The sequence below is a fragment of the Lithobates pipiens genome, unplaced genomic scaffold (assembly GCF_037356315.1).
Source record: "Lithobates pipiens isolate NorthernLeopardFrog02 unplaced genomic scaffold, aLitPip1_a1.2 Scaffold_25, whole genome shotgun sequence".
NCBI classification, from domain to species: domain Eukaryota; kingdom Metazoa; phylum Chordata; class Amphibia; order Anura; family Ranidae; genus Lithobates; species Lithobates pipiens.
This window is the reverse complement of record NW_027507787.1, coordinates 220,914,365-220,932,894: the sequence shown is the minus strand read 5'-3', so window position 1 is coordinate 220,932,894 and position 18,530 is coordinate 220,914,365. Positions and strand designations below refer to the sequence as shown.

Here is an 18,530-nt window from a genome sequence, read left to right as displayed (position 1 = left end):
CACAGGTAACCTAATTGGCACAGAGGAACGTTTTTCTTCTATACTTTGATGTGGTGTCCATCCTGTCGTAGGATGATGACTGTCCATGCCAGTCTGTCCCATCCCCCCGTTACTTATCGTCTAAAGTCAATCACAGCATGTATATTGGATTGTGGAATTGATGATCTTGGGCAGTGATGGTGAGCCTTGGTGCCCCAGATGTTTTGAAACTATGTTTCCCATGATGCTCCTGCACTCTGCACTGTAGTTGAGCTTCATGGGAAATCTAGGGTAAGCTTCTCAACCAGGGTTCCATGGAACCCGGTTTCCACCAGGGGTGGTTGCTATGGGAACGCTAGGGGTTTCCACCAGGGGTGGTTGCTAGGGGGAACCCTAGGGGTTTCCACCAGGGGTCGTTGCTAGGGGTTCCATGATCCATGAAAAATTTCTGCCTCTCAGATAAGCTCCCACTGACACCATTTGATCTTTTCAGCGATCTGTTAGGGGGTAGGTTTAGGTGTAAAGGGCATTCTTCCCATCCAACCATCACACTAATGTATTGTGAGTTGTAGATATAGTGATTTTTAGCAGAGGGTTCCCTGAGACCGGAAAGTTATTTCAAGGGATCCTCTGTGTTTGAAAAGGCTTTCCAGGGATTATGTAAACTCCATACAGGTAGTTCTTGGATCTAAGGCTCGATTCACACGTGTGGTGCGGGAACCCTGCGAATCCACTGCGGATTCCCGACTCGCACAACAGTTCACACTGCCATATGCCAACTGCCGGGAAGTGTCCATGCAATGGTAATGACACCCCCTTTTCAGCTCGCATATCGCACTGCAAACTGACAGGTCAGACGTGAATTTGATCACATGGTGTGAACACCCATGCAATGAAATTCTAGTGTGGACCGAAAAAAGGGTCCTGTGCGAGTTTGGTCAGAATGCAATGTGATATCAGCCTGTCCTATCTGTGTAGCTGAAATTGCATTGCACAGACATCACGTGATTTGCACTGCAGTGTGGATTGAATCGCATGCAATCTTGCAGAGCGCAGTAATGTGAACCAGCAATAAAAGGTAATGGGAAGTAGCCAACATTGACCTGTTTTGTCTTGAAAATGCTAACCGCTAGGCTGACATGCTGCATTAGTGGCTGGTGTTAATATTTGATGTGAAATGAGGAGAGAAGAGGGGGGCAGCAATGTATTACGGAGGGACGCACTCTGACCACGGTAGTCAGGGCTGAGCAGCCCTGATTTTCGTGGTCAGTGTAGGAGGGGATACAGGAAGTGGCAGGATCAGGGAGGTTTTTTTTTTACAGTTTAGAGGGGTGCAGATTACACAGTACAAGCACTGCATTGTGTAATCTGCTTTATGGGATATATCTCTAAAATAAATAAAAAAAATATATATAATCATCTCTCACCCAGAGGGTGGTGTTGGTTTTTGTCCCCTCCCCTCCCCCCCCCCCCCGCCCCCGCCCCCGCCCAATCAAACTGGAATTACTCTTTATTAAACTTCTGGATTCTGTCTCAATTGGTTTGGCCCTCTTACTGCTCGTTACTGATCCAATGGTTTCAGTTCTATTAGTCGCTGACCTTAAGTACTTGTATCAGTGATTCGGAGAGTGCAAACCCGGAGACAGCCAGGCGCTAGCATTTTCAGAATGAGACCAGCAATGCCAGCCTCCTAATTATGATTATATTAGGTCTTATGTATACTACAACTTAAAGCCAAACTCCAGGCAAGAAACCCTTCCCTCTACCTTGTAGCTAATTGCTGGAATAAGAAAAAAATCCATGAATCCAAATACGCGTTCTTACGTTTCTAAACCTGCAGTCATGTGACTTTCAGGTCTCAATTCTCTTGTGTTTTCTCCCAGCTGGGGTCCTTCCCCCAGGTGTCCACATAACAGCCTGTATTTATTGTGTTTATTGGCTGTCCAGTGATGGAGTTCTTTCAGGATCCGGAGGGGAGCGAGTAAACACAAGGGGCTGCTAGGAGACCCTGGTAGATGACCTTCAAACCTGAATCCGCAGTCCCTGCAGTGGAAACAGCACCAGTGAGGGTCCCGTACACACGATAAGAAAATCGTATGAAAATTTCTGTATGAGGAACGAGATTGGTCAACCATCTGTTTAGTGTAATGCTTTCTACAACCAACTCTCAATGTTCAGACAAAAGTACAAGCTAGAAAATGTTTATCGTACTTGAACACAACATCCGATTTTCATTTTAATGTGTACAGGAATCGCACAGAAATAATCAAATGGAGCAGGAGTCTCGAAGCTTGTTTTAAAAAAAAAAAAAAAAAAAAAAAAAATGGCCAGTTTACTGCTCAGACTTAAGAGGGCTGGACTGCGCCCAGTGGACTTAAGCAATGCCCTGTCTTATGTATTGGTCCCTTTTCACACGGGTGCCTCTCTGAAACAGAATCCGCTTGCTCAGCGGAGCAGATGGATGACAGGTCCGTCACCGCTCACTGTGCAGGGCGTTAACGGACACAGTCCCGCTCTCCTTGAGGAAATCTTATCCAATCTGCCAGACGGAAGGAAAATGGGACCATCATATCCGTCTTGATTTATCGGATAGTGGCAGGTGTCATTGGACATCTCACTGCTGACATCCGCCGCTCCATAGGGGAGACTGGAGGGCCCGATCAGATCGGTTTGAAAAGCTGACAGGTGGACCTGATCAGACAGCCTGTGTGAAAGGACCCTTAGGAATAGTGCTCATTTGTCAGTGGGAGGAAGTGTGACCCATTGTTGTGGGTGGGAGGAAGTGTGACCCATTGTTGTGGGTGGGAGGAAGTGTGACCCATTGTTGTGGGTGGGAGGAAGTGTGACCCATTGTTGTGGGTGGGAGGAAGTGTGACCCATTGTTGTGGGTGGGAGGAAGTGTGACCCATTGTTGTGGGTGGGAGGAAGTGTGACCCATTGTTGTGGGTGGGAGGAAGTGTGACCCATTGTTGTGGGTGGGAGGAAGTGTGACCCATTGTTGTGGGTGGGAGGAAGTGTGACCCATTGTTGTGGGTGGGAGGAAGTGTGACCCATTGTTGTGGGTGGGAGGAAGTGTGACCCATTGTTGTGGGTGGGAGGAAGTGTGACCCATTGTTGTGGGTGGGAGGAAGTGTGACCCATTGTTGTGGGTGGGAGGAAGTGTGACCCATTGTTGTGGGTGGGAGGAAGTGTGACCCATTGTTGTGGGTGGGAGGAAGTGTGACCCATTGTTGTGGGTGGGAGGAAGTGTGACCCATTGTTGTGGGTGGGAGGGAGGAAGTGTGACCCATTGTTGTGGGTGGGAGGGAGGAAGTGTGACCCATTGTTGTGGGTGGGAGGGAGGAAGTGTGACCCATTGTTGTGGGTGGGAGGGAGGAAGTGTGACCCATTGTTGTGGGTGGGAGGGAGGAAGTGTGACCCATTGTTGTGGGTGGGAGGGAGGAAGTGTGACCCATTGTTGTGGGTGGGAGGGAGGAAATGTGACCCATTGTTGTGGGTGGGAGGGAGGAAGTGTGACCCATTGTTGTGGGTGGGAGGGAGGAAGTGTGACCCATTGTTGTGGGTGGGAGGGAGGAAGTGTGACCCATTGTTGTGGGTGGGAGGGAGGAAGTGTGACCCATTGTTGTGGGTGGGAGGGAGGAAGTGTGACCCATTGTTGTGGGTGGGAGGGAGGAAGTGTGACCCGTTGTTGTGGGTGGGAGGGAGGAAGTGTGACCCGTTGTTGTGGGTGGGAGGGAGGAAGTGTGACCCGTTGTTGTGGGTGGGTGGGAGGAAGTGTGACCCGTTGTTGTGGGTGGGTGGGAGGAAGTGTGACCCGTTGTTGTTGTGGTGGGTGGGTGGGAGGAAGTGTGACCCGTTGTTGTTGTGGTGGGTGGGTGGGAGGAAGTGTGACCCGTTGTTGTTGTGGTGGGTGGGTGGGAGGAAGTGTGACCCGTTGTTGTTGTGGGTGGGTGGGTGGGAGGAAGTGTGACCCGTTGTTGTTGTGGGTGGGTGGGTGGGAGGAAGTGTGACCCGTTGTTGTTGTGGGTGGGTGGGTGGGAGGAAGTGTGACCCGTTGTTGTTGTGGGTGGGTGGGTGGGAGGAAGTGTGACCCGTTGTTGTTGTGGGTGGGTGGGTGGGAGGAAGTGTGACCCGTTGTTGTTGGTGGGTGGGTGGGAGGAAGTGTGACCCGTTGTTGTTGTGGGTGGGTGGGTGGGAGGAAGTGTGACCCGTTGTTGTTGTGGGTGGGTGGGTGGGAGGAAGTGTGACCCGTTGTTGTTGTGGGTGGGTGGGTGGGAGGAAGTGTGACCCGTTGTTGTTGTGGGTGGGTGGGTGGGAGGAAGTGTGACCCGTTGTTGTTGTGGGTGGGTGGGTGGGAGGAAGTGTGACCCGTTGTTGTTGTGGGTGGGTGGGTGGGAGGAAGTGTGACCCGTTGTTGTTGTGGGTGGGTGGGTGGGAGGAAGTGTGACCCGTTGTTGTTGTGGGTGGGTGGGTGGGAGGAAGTGTGACCCGTTGTTGTTGTGGGTGGGTGGGTGGGAGGAAGTGTGACCCGTTGTTGTTGTGGGTGGGTGGGTGGGAGGAAGTGTGACCCGTTGTTGTTGTGGGTGGGTGGGTGGGAGGAAGTGTGACCCGTTGTTGTTGTGGGTGGGTGGGTGGGAGGAAGTGTGACCCGTTGTTGTTGTGGGTGGGTGGGTGGGAGGAAGTGTGACCCGTTGTTGTTGTGGGTGGGTGGGTGGGAGGAAGTGTGACCCGTTGTTGTTGTGGGTGGGTGGGTGGGAGGAAGTGTGACCCGTTGTTGTTGTGGGTGGGTGGGTGGGAGGAAGTGTGACCCGTTGTTGTTGTGGGTGGGTGGGTGGGAGGAAGTGTGACCCGTTGTTGTTGTGGGTGGGTGGGTGGGAGGAAGTGTGACCCGTTGTTGTTGTGGGTGGGTGGGTGGGAGGAAGTGTGACCCGTTGTTGTTGTGGGTGGGTGGGTGGGAGGAAGTGTGACCCGTTGTTGTTGTGGGTGGGTGGGTGGGAGGAAGTGTGACCCGTTGTTGTTGTGGGTGGGTGGGTGGGAGGAAGTGTGACCCGTTGTTGTTGTGGGTGGGTGGGTGGGAGGAAGTGTGACCCGTTGTTGTTGTGGGTGGGTGGGTGGGAGGAAGTGTGACCCGTTGTTGTTGTGGGTGGGTGGGTGGGAGGAAGTGTGACCCGTTGTTGTTGTGGGTGGGTGGGTGGGAGGAAGTGTGACCCGTTGTTGTTGTGGGTGGGTGGGTGGGAGGAATAATGCCTCAAGGGCTAGATAAAGGTGAGCAAAGGGACACATCCAGCCCCTGGGTTGCAGTTTGGAGACTACTGGCATAGAGAATATAGCGCATAATCAGTAGCAAAGAACGACCTGGAAGACCTGGCTAGTATGCATCTACATTTGCCATCGTCGATCTAGAACTTGAATACAAGTTGGCACCATCTTAAGTTACTTCTATGCATCCTTTGTGGAATATCGGGCAATTGTTTGCCTGATTTTTCTTATAGCGTGAACTAGGCTTTAGGTGGGTAAATCTTACTCCACCAGGTAAAACTTAACAATGACCGAACATGATGGGTTAGGGATGGGACCCAGAGTTATTAGTAACCTACCTTCCCATCCTCTACACCCCTCTAACCACTGGTATGAACAACAAAAAAAGAGATCTGGCTGTGTAATGTGGACATTTTCTCTTGATGGAGGTGATGCAATCCGGGGGGGTGGTGAGGGTGCTCAGGAGGATAAGGAGTGCCCGGGTCTCCAGGGAAGGAAGCTGGCTTGGCACATGGTAGAAGCGGACTTTGATCCATTACAATGCAGTATGACTCAGGAGGAGGTGTTTGGAAGCGGGATATAGGAGTTGGGCCCCTTTCACACAGGCTGTCCAATCAAGTGCGCCTGTCAGTTTTTCCGACAGACCTGATCGGACCCTCCTGTCTTCCCGTATGGAGCGGTGAATGTCTGCTGACACCAGCCACTATACTATCTTGTTTGAAAATGGAGACCGATGGTGGTCCTATCTTCCATCCGTCTGGTGGATCGCTTTTGATCGAAATTAAAACGAACAGGCGGTCCATTTTCACCAGATTTTCCCCATTGAGGAGAGTGGGACTGGGTCTGCACGGTGAGCGGAGATGGACTTGTGATCCGCCTTCTCGGCAGGGCTGAGCAAGCGGATTCTGTTCCACGGAGGCACCCGTGTGAAAGGGGCCTAAGGTGATCGGCCTGGCATTGAGCTTTAATCATTCTGAAATGAGACGGACCTTTTTATATTAAAGTAACAGTAAACCATATCCTTATTAAAGAATGTGGATCTACCACTTGTTCTTGCTGCCCCTTTGCCTCCTGTGTGAATGAGTCATTGGGGCGCAGGCCACTTCTAAATGCCCTTCCATACGGCAGGTGTGGCTTTTTTCAGCACCCAGGGCTTCCCATGAGATCACCAGCCAATGCTCCTCTGGGCTCCGAGTGGCCTGGTGTAAAGGTCGCCGCCTTTTAAAATGTGTAAAAGTTCAACTTTAGTGGAATCCTGATGCAATGTGTACACAATTTCAGTCTGACGAAACGAGTGTCACGCTTTTATATGTAAGCTAATGGAACAGTCACCTACAGCAGGGATTACAATGGTATCTGGAAATCTGGGAACATTGTTTTGTGTTTCCGTCACTTCCAGCAGTTTGGAGATTTTTTTATTTTAGTTTTTTATTTAGACCTTTATGGGAATTTTTCCTTTGTGTGACCAGCAAGCTTGTGCAGAGTTTGCTGTCACTAGGCTCTGTGTTGACAGGCCAATTGGGTGGGGGATGGGCAGTTGTCAACATGGTATGTTCTGCAGTTTCCACCCAGTCTGACCATTGTACAAAATAATAAGAGAATGGATTGTGCAGTGTGACCTCGGCATCGGCCCCTGTGTTGTGACATATGATACAGACGCATAACCCATTGTTGTTGTTCTCATTGTGGCCTGATTACTTGACCCATAATTAGATTTTTGACATTTTTACATGGGAAGGCTTTTAAGCCTTTCATTGATGTTGATAGTTATGGTGATTCTTTTAAATCTGACTCAGTCCTCTATTGAGGAGTATGTGGTTTTATGATTTTCTTTAATAAGGACACTTGTTTTTTTCATGACGTATGTCATGTTTGGAATTTTCAGTAAAGCCAATGACTCAAATAGTTTCCTATATTTATGTATGTAATGCTACGATCCCATTTTTATGTCTGCTTATGCAGGCATAACATATAGATGTAGCGCAAGGGTGCCAAACCAGTGGCCAAGGGGACACATGTGACCCACGGAGCCCTCTGATGTGGCCCGTGACCTCCTGTTCTGGGATGGTGGGTTGGCAAGCACAGATCGCGGGTTGCCATCCTAGAACATCAGTGTTGTGAATCAAGCCAGGGGTAGAGGGAACGAGCGCCTGCGGATGCAGAGCCGCGGATGCAGAGCCGCGGATGCAGAGCCGCGGATGCAGAGCCGCGGATGCAGAGCCGCGGATGCAGAGCCGCGGATGCAGAGCCGCGTATGCAGAGCCGCGTATGCGCCGGATCCTGTCACAGGCGGAGTGATGCCAAATGTACTTGCCTGGGACAGCAACAGCTGGCGATACCGGAATGGAAGAATGTTATTTAAGTTACGTTTATTACTAAAATCACAGTGTATGTTTGGGCATATATCTTCTGCAGTGGTTACTGGGCTGCTTTCAAACTGATCCGCAGGTGCAGCTCCGTGTATCTGCGGGTTACCTGCACTGAACCATTGACTTCTGTTATTACCTGTGGGTTTTGTGCGCTTTCAGAAAGTGCACAACATCTGCAGGATAGAAAAGAAGTCCTATAAGAAAAGTGCAGCTAACCCGCAGGAAAGACACAGGTGCACAGCGCTGCACTCGCAGCGTTGGATAAACCAGTGCATCCATGTGAAAGCAGCCTTATGCCCTGTACACACGATCTGAATATCTTACGACCGATCTCGCAACCATTTTCGGTTAATAATCGCAAGTAGAAATTGAATAGCTAAATTAAGTCACGAAAATTCTCGTACGATAAAAAAAAAAAAAATCGTTAGTGATGTCATGGGTTGTAATGTTTTTGTATTGTATTTTCGGACGACAACTATACTGACTAAACGAAAATCGTACGATCTGGAATTGTATGAGGAAAAATTTCCGCGCATGTCCGATCGAATAATATCAGATGAACGGTCGCGATCGGCTGTCGAAAGTAGTGTACACACGATCCGAAAATCGTATGATCCTTCCTCAGACGACCGTTTTCGTACGATATTCGTCTCATGTGTACAGGCTATTAGGCCCCTTTCACACGATCAGTCTGACCATGTCAGACCCTCCATTCACCTCTATAGAGCAGCAGATGTAAATGGACGTGTGTCCATTTCCACCCACCTACCTCCAATCTGATACGTTAAAAAAAAAAAAAAACGCTCGTGCCCTTCTGTCTGGGTTTATATGATTGAAAGGGCCGTAGAGTGAGCTGTGTCTGCTTTACATATACAGAGTGGACACGATCCCGTCAGCTCTCCGCTCCGCGGTTACCAAGTGGCCCTTGCTCTTCAAAAGTTTTGGCAGCCCTGATCTAGAGCAACAAATCGTAAGCACTAGGTTCTCATTACTGCGGCTCTGTGGGTGCATTTTCTCGGGTGCAGCAGCCCAGTCATTTGAATGGGGCTGCTGTAGCTGCAGGAAAAAGGTCCCAAAACCTTTTCCAAAATGCACCCACGGGGTGCTGCAGCACCGAAGACTTGCTGCTTTTTCAGGCACTTTCACCTAGCAGCAAAAGTGGTGATGGTTTGAATCCCAACCACGACACTACCTGGCTGGAGTTTGCATGTTCTCCCCCTGCGTGGGTTTCCTCCAGGTACTCCGGTTTCCTCCCACACTCTAGAGACATGCTGGTAGATTATTGGCCCAAGTATTGGTTCTATTAAGAAATAATGGCACCCCATGTGTCTGCTGAATAACAGCGCATTGTGGGTGCAGGAACAAACAAGAATTACGTGAGCTTCTACACGCGCAATAATGTGACCCTAGGCTTAGGCCCCTTTCACACTGGGGCGGTGCGGCCATCAGCGGTAAAGCGCCGCTATTTTTAGCGCCATTTTACTGTCGTTTTAGCAGCAGTCTGCGGCCCCTAGCAGGGTGATTTTTAAGCCCCGTTGGCGGCCGAAAAAGGGTTAAAACTGCCCGCAAAGCGCTGCTGCAGCGGCGCTTTGCTGGCGGTATAGCCGCGCTGTCCCATTGTTTTCAATGGGTAGGAGCGATGAACACACCGCTCCTTTCACCGCTCCAAAGATGCGGCTAGCAGGACTTTTTTACCATCCTGCTAGCGCACCGAGGGCTTTCACACTGGAGTGAAAGGGGCCGTTTTTTTTTTTTAGGCGCTATTTTTAACACTGTAGCGCCTTAAAACCGCCCCAGTGTGAAAGGGGCCTTAGGCAAATTTATTTCTTTTATGAACATATGTAGCTGTGCAGGGATTAGAAGTATTGTAGTTTTTTTGTTTCAGCATTTTTATGGCGCCCAGTCACTGGTGTCGGTGGGGGGGCATGGCGCCCAGTCACTGGTGTCGGTGGGGGGGCATGGCGCCCAGTCACTGGTGTCGGTGGGTGGAGCTCCGCTTTAATTACATTGGGAATGCTGTTCGAGAACACACGCTGCACCTTATCATTGAGCAGTGATGGAGTAGTGGGATAGTTGAGTCATCATTCTGCTTTCTTCTATCTGGAAGTTCACTGTCATTACATGTGCATTACTGCAGGGCCTGATTGGTACTGAATGCTGGCTCTCCTGCACTTAGGCCAAATGTTGGCGAACAGTCAATTACTCCAGGCTTATCACAAGACGACAAGCTCCTGTACTTATGTGGTTGGATTTAAAGTGCATTTAAATGATTGCATAAGTGCAATCATGTGTGCTTTTATATCTGCCTGGAGTTCAGATGCATGGGTTGTGTTGTGTCTAGAAAAAATTAATTTTTTTTTTTATTTCTCAAATTATTAAAGTTCTACATATTTTTGATTTAACACACATGTAAAATGTACTTTTTAATTCCAGCGTGTACTTCATGTGTGCAAACAAGGCATTGCTGGCAAGCAGAGTAGATGGACTTTTCGGCAGCCAGGCCTCTCTAAGCACTTCCCTTGCCTTTCCAAGTATCTGTAGAGGTGCCATGGCTCTGATGGAGGCAATAAGTCCCGGCAGTGTCTCTGCCAGTGTTACTGGTAGTCTGTAGATGACACCCAGTCTGATCATTGAGAATAGATTGTGCTGTGTACTCTCATGCTGTGATCTTTACAGACACATAACGCATTGTTTTGTGCATTGTGCTCTATTTACTTGACCTGAAACTTGATTTTACTTGAGTCTGTGAATGTCATCCTGATAGATTAGAATTGGGTGCAACTGGTTTCTATCTGTCTGGCAAGGAGGAAACTGAATAAGAATTCTTGTGGACAGTTGTTTAAGAAGTTTCCCATATAGGGCAGCATAATGGTGGTGTAGTTGGCACTTTCACCTAGCGGCAAATGTGTTTTGATGTTTTGAATCCCAACCACGACACTACCTGCCAGGAGTTTGCATGTTTGCCCCCCCCCCCCCCTGCCCCCACATTGTGGGTTTCCTCCGGGTACTCCGGTTTCCTCCTATACTCCAAAGACATGCTGGTGGGTTATTGGCTCCTGTCTAAATTGGCCCTAGTATGTGTGAGTTGGGGGCCTTCGGTTGTAAGCGCCTTGAGGGTAGGGACTGATGTGAATGTACAATGTATATGTAAAGCGCTGTGTAAATTGACGGCGCTATTTAAGTACCTGAAATCAAATAAATTAAATATACTGCTTGAACTGTGCTCGACATTGCTACACCCTCGGTTTATAGCATTTGTGTCAAGTAACTTTTGGACACTTGGCCAAGCCCAGTAAAAGGCAATGGCTGGCAACAGGCAAGATCACATTGCAGGGGTTCCATAAATTCTGTACATAGTGGGGGGCTCTTACTGTGCCGAGACTAGCCCTGTGCAGGCATATGGCTTTCTTTAAAGGGGAATTGTCAGGAAAAGAATAAAGGTGCTTGATTTTGTGGGTTTATTTTTCTTTTTGTGTTTGCGCTATAGTGCTACCGTTGTGAGTTCTGAACTATTGAAGTCGCTGACTAAGAGCAAACCTATGTGTATATAAGGTGCAGTAACACTTAACATGCATATGCATCTTCCAGGGCAGCAGTTCACTAGGTAGTAACAAAAAGATAAGGATGGTGGCCTTGGAGCCTTTCAAAACATGCCAGCAAGGTCAGCCTCCTTGTTTTCCAATCTGAGTTCCTACACAAAACCTTAATTATTTATCTAAAAATGCCGAGACGTCTAAGCGGGGGTTAGCAACCTTTTTTTTTCGTGTTTATTAAAGTGGAAGTCCATTCAAAACCTAAGCTTAAAGTGGTTGTATACTAATTTTTATTTTTTTTATTTTTTTTTTTTTTTAACTTTTACCTACATGAAAGCCTATAATAAGGTTTACCTGTAGGTAAAAAAAATCTAAACCTGTACGATTTAGGAGATATTCCCCTCGGTACGCGCCCCTGACTGCAGCGGTGCATGCACACAAGGGGATTCTCGGCTGAAAGCCCGGCAGTCGCCAGACCCGGCCGGGATGAAATCTCCTGCGGGAATGACGATATCGCGGCTCCGGCCACTCAGAGTCCCGGAGCATGTCAGCTCCCTCGGCGTGGATCGCGCCAGATGTCGGGGCCTCGTTCTAAGGTAAGTATTTCATAATGAGCTAGTATGCGGTGCATACTAGCTCATTATGCCTTTTCCTTTGCAGGTGGCAAAAAAAAAAACATTAGCGGGTTTACTACCGCTTTAAAGTGTTACTAAACCCAGTAATCTGAAAATAGTTCTTCTGCCAGCCCAAAGCCCCCCCCCCTCCCCCCCTCTCCCACAGTGGGTACAGCTTTTTACTTTTTTTGATCTGTAAAATGCGGTTACATGATAAACTGCAGTTTCTCCAGTGCTAAGAGTTCAGGAAGGAGGAGATTTTCACTGCAGCCTGTATACAGGCCCACATTTGTGATGTCCATATCATGTGACCAGGGAGTTAACAATTACATTAACTAGTGCATACACAATATGTGTATATTTAGACTTGGACCTCAGACCATCCCCTAATGCTGGATACACGCTGTCAGGAACCAGCCAACATTTGGTCCGTATGTACTGCAGTCCGTCCAATCGAAGCCTGTCAAAAGGACATGCTGGAAAACCGGCGTTCAGTTGCACTAGCAGCCAGTGTCTGTGAGTGCTGATCTGTGTATTCTGGAGGGAGGAGGATACAATGGCACAGTGGGGGAGATCACCGCACCAACATGGCTTGTTGTGTTGGTATGGCAAACTGTCGGTTTTTTTCCATTCAAATGGTTGCCTTGAGCGTGAAGAAAAACTTGCAGTGCTTACCGGGCTTTGTGCAGGGACCCCCCCCCCAGTGCAGGGACCTGCAGACCCCAGATCGCCACCCCCCCTCAGTGGGTTGACCTGCAGACCCCAGATCGGGGGGGGGCCCCCCAGTGCAGTGACCTTCGGACCTCGAATCGGGGGCCCCCACAGCGCAGGGACCTTCAGGATGGGTTCTTTTCTGTGAGTTTAAGCATCCCCAATGAGCTCTACTGTATACATATAACACGTGTTTCCATGAAAGTGCATCAAAGATGCAGAAATCAGGTTAACGCACACATGAGTGGGGGGTCCTTAGACCTCATATCAGCCCCATCACCTCTAGAGCTCAGATTGGTCCCAAAGCCTGTAGTGTAGCTCAGGCTAGAGAAAAATGTAGAAATGCACCTGATTGTCTCTGCTCAATCATCACTGTGCTCCCCCTGCACTGAAAAACTCACTTCACTCCATGGCTCCTGCACATCAGTGGCTCTACCCGGCTGCTTCCTGTTTGCCATAGTGATGCTCAGCAGCATCCTTGGGGTGAAATTTCAGGAGGCTCAGTACTTTGCCATAGCCACCACTAGAAGGTGCTGCATTGCAACTTGACAGGAGGAGGTGTCCTTAGTGCAGGACTGGCAGCAGTCAATGCCAGCGGGTGCCCCCAAGAAAAGCATTTGCTGTCTGCCTGGATACACAACGAGGGATTTCCTGCTTGTGCATTAAAGAAAAATTAAGTTTCCACTGCACAGAGCATATAAGCGAGGAGCTTTGTAAAACCCACAGACTCCCCGGGAAATCTGCAGTCCTATTCTTCCTTAACACTTGAGTGAACTGGCGCCAGCAGTTCCATATATTGATGGTGCTATTCTTGTGGGAACTCCAGATATGGCTTTAATTGCATAGTTACAGTGACTTGAGAAAATATTCACTGTGTGTGTGTGGTGTGTTTATTTTTTCCTCCTTGTGTTGCATCACAACCTTGAACTAAAGTTAGTTTGAGTCTTGGTACACAACATGCCTGCAACCTTTTGCGTACAAAATATTTTTTTAATGTAATACAAATGATTAAGACAAAAACACAATCTTGTGTGCAGAATTGTGGTCAAACCAATCAACTTCAAAGGTCCCATAATTAGATTGTGAGGTCCACCTGCGTGCAGTATAGATATAGATATAGATATAGATAGATTTAGATGTACAAACTCCTCTGGCGTTGGGGCTCTGAATTTGGGCATGCTAGTTGTTATTGATGACAAGGCTGAGACACTTGCATCGCTTTATGTAACAGTTGTACAATTTGTTTAGGTTTATTTTGGGCCCCCGAGGTCTAATATTTAAAGACCTCTGCAGGTCACAAGGGTTTAAAGTGTAGTTATATTTCAGGACATCCTTGGCTTGACTGCCAATGGGATTGCGGGTTTGCATTGCTTTACTATAGTAGCTGAATTCCACTGGATGAGTCCGTCCCATCACACATCTATTGCTGGCTCAGGAATCTTGTAAATGACAGTTTGGTTAGGATATTCTTCCAGAAACGTTTCTTATGCAGGTTCTCCATTGGAATGCCCTAATCTATATTATGCAAATGACTGTTTTTGTTATGTTATTATTATCCAGGTTGTCTAAGGCCCCTTTCACACTTCTGCAACTTGTCCTGTGACTTGGGAATGCAAAGTCTCGTGATAAGTCGTACCCCATGATTTCCAATGAGTAACATTCATATCTGTGGGACTTCAAAGTAGTCCCTGTACTATTTTGGCCTGACTTTGTGAGTTGAGGTCCATAGACCTCAAGTTTACACAGGCAATCCCTAAAATTGTGTCAAAATCACAGTTAAATTGCACGACTTTAGCCACTTGCCGGACCGACTCCAGTATATATACGTCTGCAGTTTAAAGATTGCTATCTCAGTAAGGGCAGCTGCTGCCACAACCAAGGGGGGTATCCATCTTTTGAGCCGGTGGACCTGTTTAATGGTTACCTTGTGACGAATCCGCCGCAGAGACCACCATTATTGGAGGCAGGAGAGGGGCCACCCGCCGTTCTCCCGTGCCCCCCGCTGCTTACTGGTGCTGTAGGCTGCGGTGGAGGCAATGGGGACCTGTCCGTGGCTGGGTATGGAGGCAAGTGAGGGGAAGATGGTCTCAATACCATAGCAGGGTGGAAGCGACGTCATAACATCACTTCTGCCAATATGTCTTAAAGGGCCATTTTTTGTTGAAAAATTTTTCAAATTACAAATTGTATGTATATATACATTTTATTTTTATTTTATTTTTTATTGCATTTGCAGGACTTTTTGACCCCAGATCTCATATTTAAGAGGACCTGTTATGCTTTTTTTTTTTTCTATTACAAGGGATGTTTGCATTCCTTGTAATAGAAATAAAAAGGGACCTTTTTTTTTTAACAGTGAAAAAAATAAACTACAAATTTTTTTATTTATTTTTTTAAAGCGCCCCGTCCCAACAAGCTCGTGCGCAGAACTGAGCGCATACGTGAGTAGCGCCCGCATATGAAAACGGTGGTCAAACCACACGTGAAGTATAGCCGCAATCGTTGGAGCGAGAGCAATAATTCTAGCCCTGGACCTTTTTTTTCTGTAACTCAAAACATGCAACCTGTAGAATTTTTTTTTTTTATTTATTTTTTTTAAACGTCGCCTATGGAGATTTTTAAGTGTTAGCCCTTGTACACACGATCGGAGATTCCGACGTAATGTGTCCGATCGGAGCGTTTTGTCGGATATTCCGACTGTGTGTGGTATGCATTGGACTGATTCCTTCGGAATATCCGGACCAAATTTTCCGACAAAATGCTCCGATCGGACATACCCCGATCATGTGTAGAGAATTCCGATCGGACAAAGTGCCACGCATGCTCAGATCAAATTCCTACATCAAAGCTATTGGCTACTAGCCTGAAGGTAGTCCCGTCGTAACGAAATAACGTCATCACGTTCTGAACGATTGGATTTTCCAACAACTTCATCCGTCGTGTGTATGCAACAGTTTCGGACAAAATCCGACGGATTTGGTTGTCGGAATCTCCGATCGTGTGTACAAGGGCTAAAAGTTTGACGCCATTCCACGAGCAGGGGCAATTTTGAGGCGTGACACGTTGGGTATCAATTTACTTGGCGTAACATTATCTTTCACACAATAAAAACAAATTGGGCTAGCTTTACTGTTTGTTTTTTTTTTTTTTTTTAAAGTCAGCTTGTAAGACCACTGCGCAAATACGGTGTTACAAAGTATTGCAATAACTGCCATTTTATTTTCTAGGGTGTTGGGGGGGGGGGGGGAGCATAATGTTTTGGGGGTTCTAAGTAATTTTCTAGCAAAAAATAGTTTTTAACTTGTAAAGACGGAGTCTGAAAAAGAGGCCTGGTCTTTAAGTGGTTAAAGTCGCAGCAGTGTGGAAGGGTCCTAAGTATTTGTGCAGCCTCTACAAACCATTTGTATTCATTTTATTTCTTGCCTTCACAGGGCACACGGAAGGTAGAATTGGGTTGATGTAAGGAAGTTGCTGTTAATTCTTCAAACCCTATAAAATGGGGCACAGTGCAGTTTTACAGGTGCCTAATAAGTTGAGTGTATATGGAGTTAAATATTGCCAGCATCCCTATATGTACAGTGGGTATAAAAAACATCCCCCTGACGTGTTGGTGTTATATCTTGCACTTGGATGTTGGACGTTTTTCTCTTGAGTTAATACAGCTGGATAAAATATAAAAACGGTCTTCATTTCAGACAGTAAAGCAACAAAATGTGATCATTTTAAAGGGAGCGATTTCTTTTCTATACCCACTGTACATTTACAACCTATTCTTTGCCTTCCATAGAACTTTATATGGCAAAAGAACAAATTATGTAAAACCTAATATTTTATTTCATACCATTTTTAAAAAAATAACTTGAAGTGATGCATCTCTCATGCAATAGCCATATACAACTGGTAGGCATAAATTACAATATACCTTTTTTTTTCCCACCAGAAAAACCCATCACATTTCAATTTGTTTGGCAAACCCTCCATTGAAGAGGATTTTGTAAAACCTACAAAGATATGCAAAGAATGGGCTGTACATATTTACAGGTGTCTACACGTCTCCATAAGAACCCGTCTCATAACTAAAGCCGGCTGTAGACAGTGATTTTCTTTCCTGCACCCGTGGGTTGCCAAAAAGAAAATCTCTTGACAACAGGGAGCCTGTTGTCCATGCAGGAAGAGAGGAACAGCGCCGCTGGACCAAGCGAGGACTCGGGTAAGTGTGTGTGTGGGGTGGGGGACGACGACACAGGGATTTGATGGGGTGAGGGGTGTGTTTTTTTATTTTTTTTATTTTTTTTTATCTTAACTTTTTATTGCTCTTGGCCTCCACAAAATCTCAATTAAATTTTTATTTATTTTTTTTTTCTTTTTTTTTTTTTTTTTTCTTTTCTGCTGTCATCAGACTTCCATTGGAGGGTGGCTATGTTCGTTCTCCATGGTCCACCATATGTGGGATATGTAGGAATGCAGCCACCCTCTCATTCACACATTAATAATATCAGGCGAATGTTTTTGTCTATGGAACGATCGTACGATTTTCTGATAGTGTGTACACAACTTTCGACAGCCGACTTCAAATGACAATTTCCAAAGGGACAAACTCAATTTTTTTTAATTTTTTTTCTCATCCAGGAGCAGCACAAATGATTTTTGGTTTTGGGGTCCGTTCACACAGGGGCAACACGACTTTGAGCGAGACTTTGGGAGGCAACTTGGACACGACTTGAGTATGAATAACAGCGCGACTTGAGGCAACTTACAAGGCAACTTGAACTTGCTTCCAGGAGAGGAGACTTTACCAGTGGCCAATCACATAATAATCAGCTCTGTGGGAGGGAGGGGTTTGCCTAGAAAACGATTTTTACTTCCTGGAAAGTTGCTTCAGTTAAGACAGGGGATCAGACTTGGAGGCAACTTCTATTGAAATCAATGGGTACAAGTTGCCTAGAAGTCGGATTGAAGTAGTACAGGAAGGCTCGGTTCACACGGGGCGACACGACTTGCCGCGCCGGACCTGCCGCGACCTCAGCGGCGACTTGCAAATGACTTCTGTATAGAAGTCAATGCAAGTCGCCCGAGGTCGCCCAAAAGTAGTACAGGAACCTTTTTTCTAAGTAGGAGCGACTCGAGTCGCTCCTCTTAGAACGGTTCCGTAGTACAGAACGGGGGCGACTTGTCAAGTCGTGCCGCCTCCTGTGTGAACCGAGCCTAACCTTTTCTGAAGTCGGAGCGACTTCAGTAGTGTACATTAAGACGGCTCTCATTCACTTACATTGATTTTTAAATGTTGCACGACTTGAGGCAACTTGGGACGACTTCAAGTCTGATCCAAAGTTGCTCCTGTGTGAATGGACTCAATATGTACTGTTTATTGTTTTGAGAAAATTCAGAAAAGACTGCATGTGATCAAACAATGAATAACCAAAAAAAAGCCCTTTATCTTATCGTACGACAATGTTTGTACATTTCCTTCCTTCCTCGGTTCTGACTTGCTGTGAAACTAGGAAAAATCGGATGATTGCTCACTCACTTTACTCGCTTCTGAGATGCATTGTGGACTATGCGATTTGTAGAAAGCATAGATCAGTGTACTGAAGGAGAGGTTCGGGGGATCACGAAGGATGTTACAAGGAGGTGGAAGAACACAGCGGGAAATGATTTACTAAAAATTAGGTCCATGGATGCGTATGGATTGCTTTTGGAGAATGGGAATATCATTTAGGGGGTTATTTATGAAGGGCAAATCCAAGTGCATTTTCAGTGCAAAGTGGAAGTTCAGTTGCTCTAAGTCTAAGGGGTAGATCGGAAATGAGTGGAAGCTCTGCTGATTTTATCATCCAATCATGTGCAAGCTAAAATGCTGTTTATTTTCCTTGCATGTCCCCCTCAGATCTACAGTGACTTTAGTTCCAAGTGCACTTGCAGTGCAAAGTGGATTTTCCTTTAGTAAATAACCTCCATAGTGTCACTTTTAAACAGACATTCAGGCACACTCTTGATAGTGTATCTTTATTTGGGTTTACTTAACATGCCTCAGGCATCCATGTTTTGGGTGTGAGTAGAATGGC

At 46.9% G+C, this 18,530-nt stretch overlaps 1 protein-coding gene across 1 annotated transcript in view; it reads left to right on the top strand.

Annotated features, from left to right (window-relative positions):
- The window catches only part of ZRANB1 (zinc finger RANBP2-type containing 1), a 107,866-nt gene that overhangs the window by 989 nt on the left and 88,347 nt on the right, over positions 1-18,530 (top strand). The gene's annotated exons all lie outside the window — the stretch shown is intronic.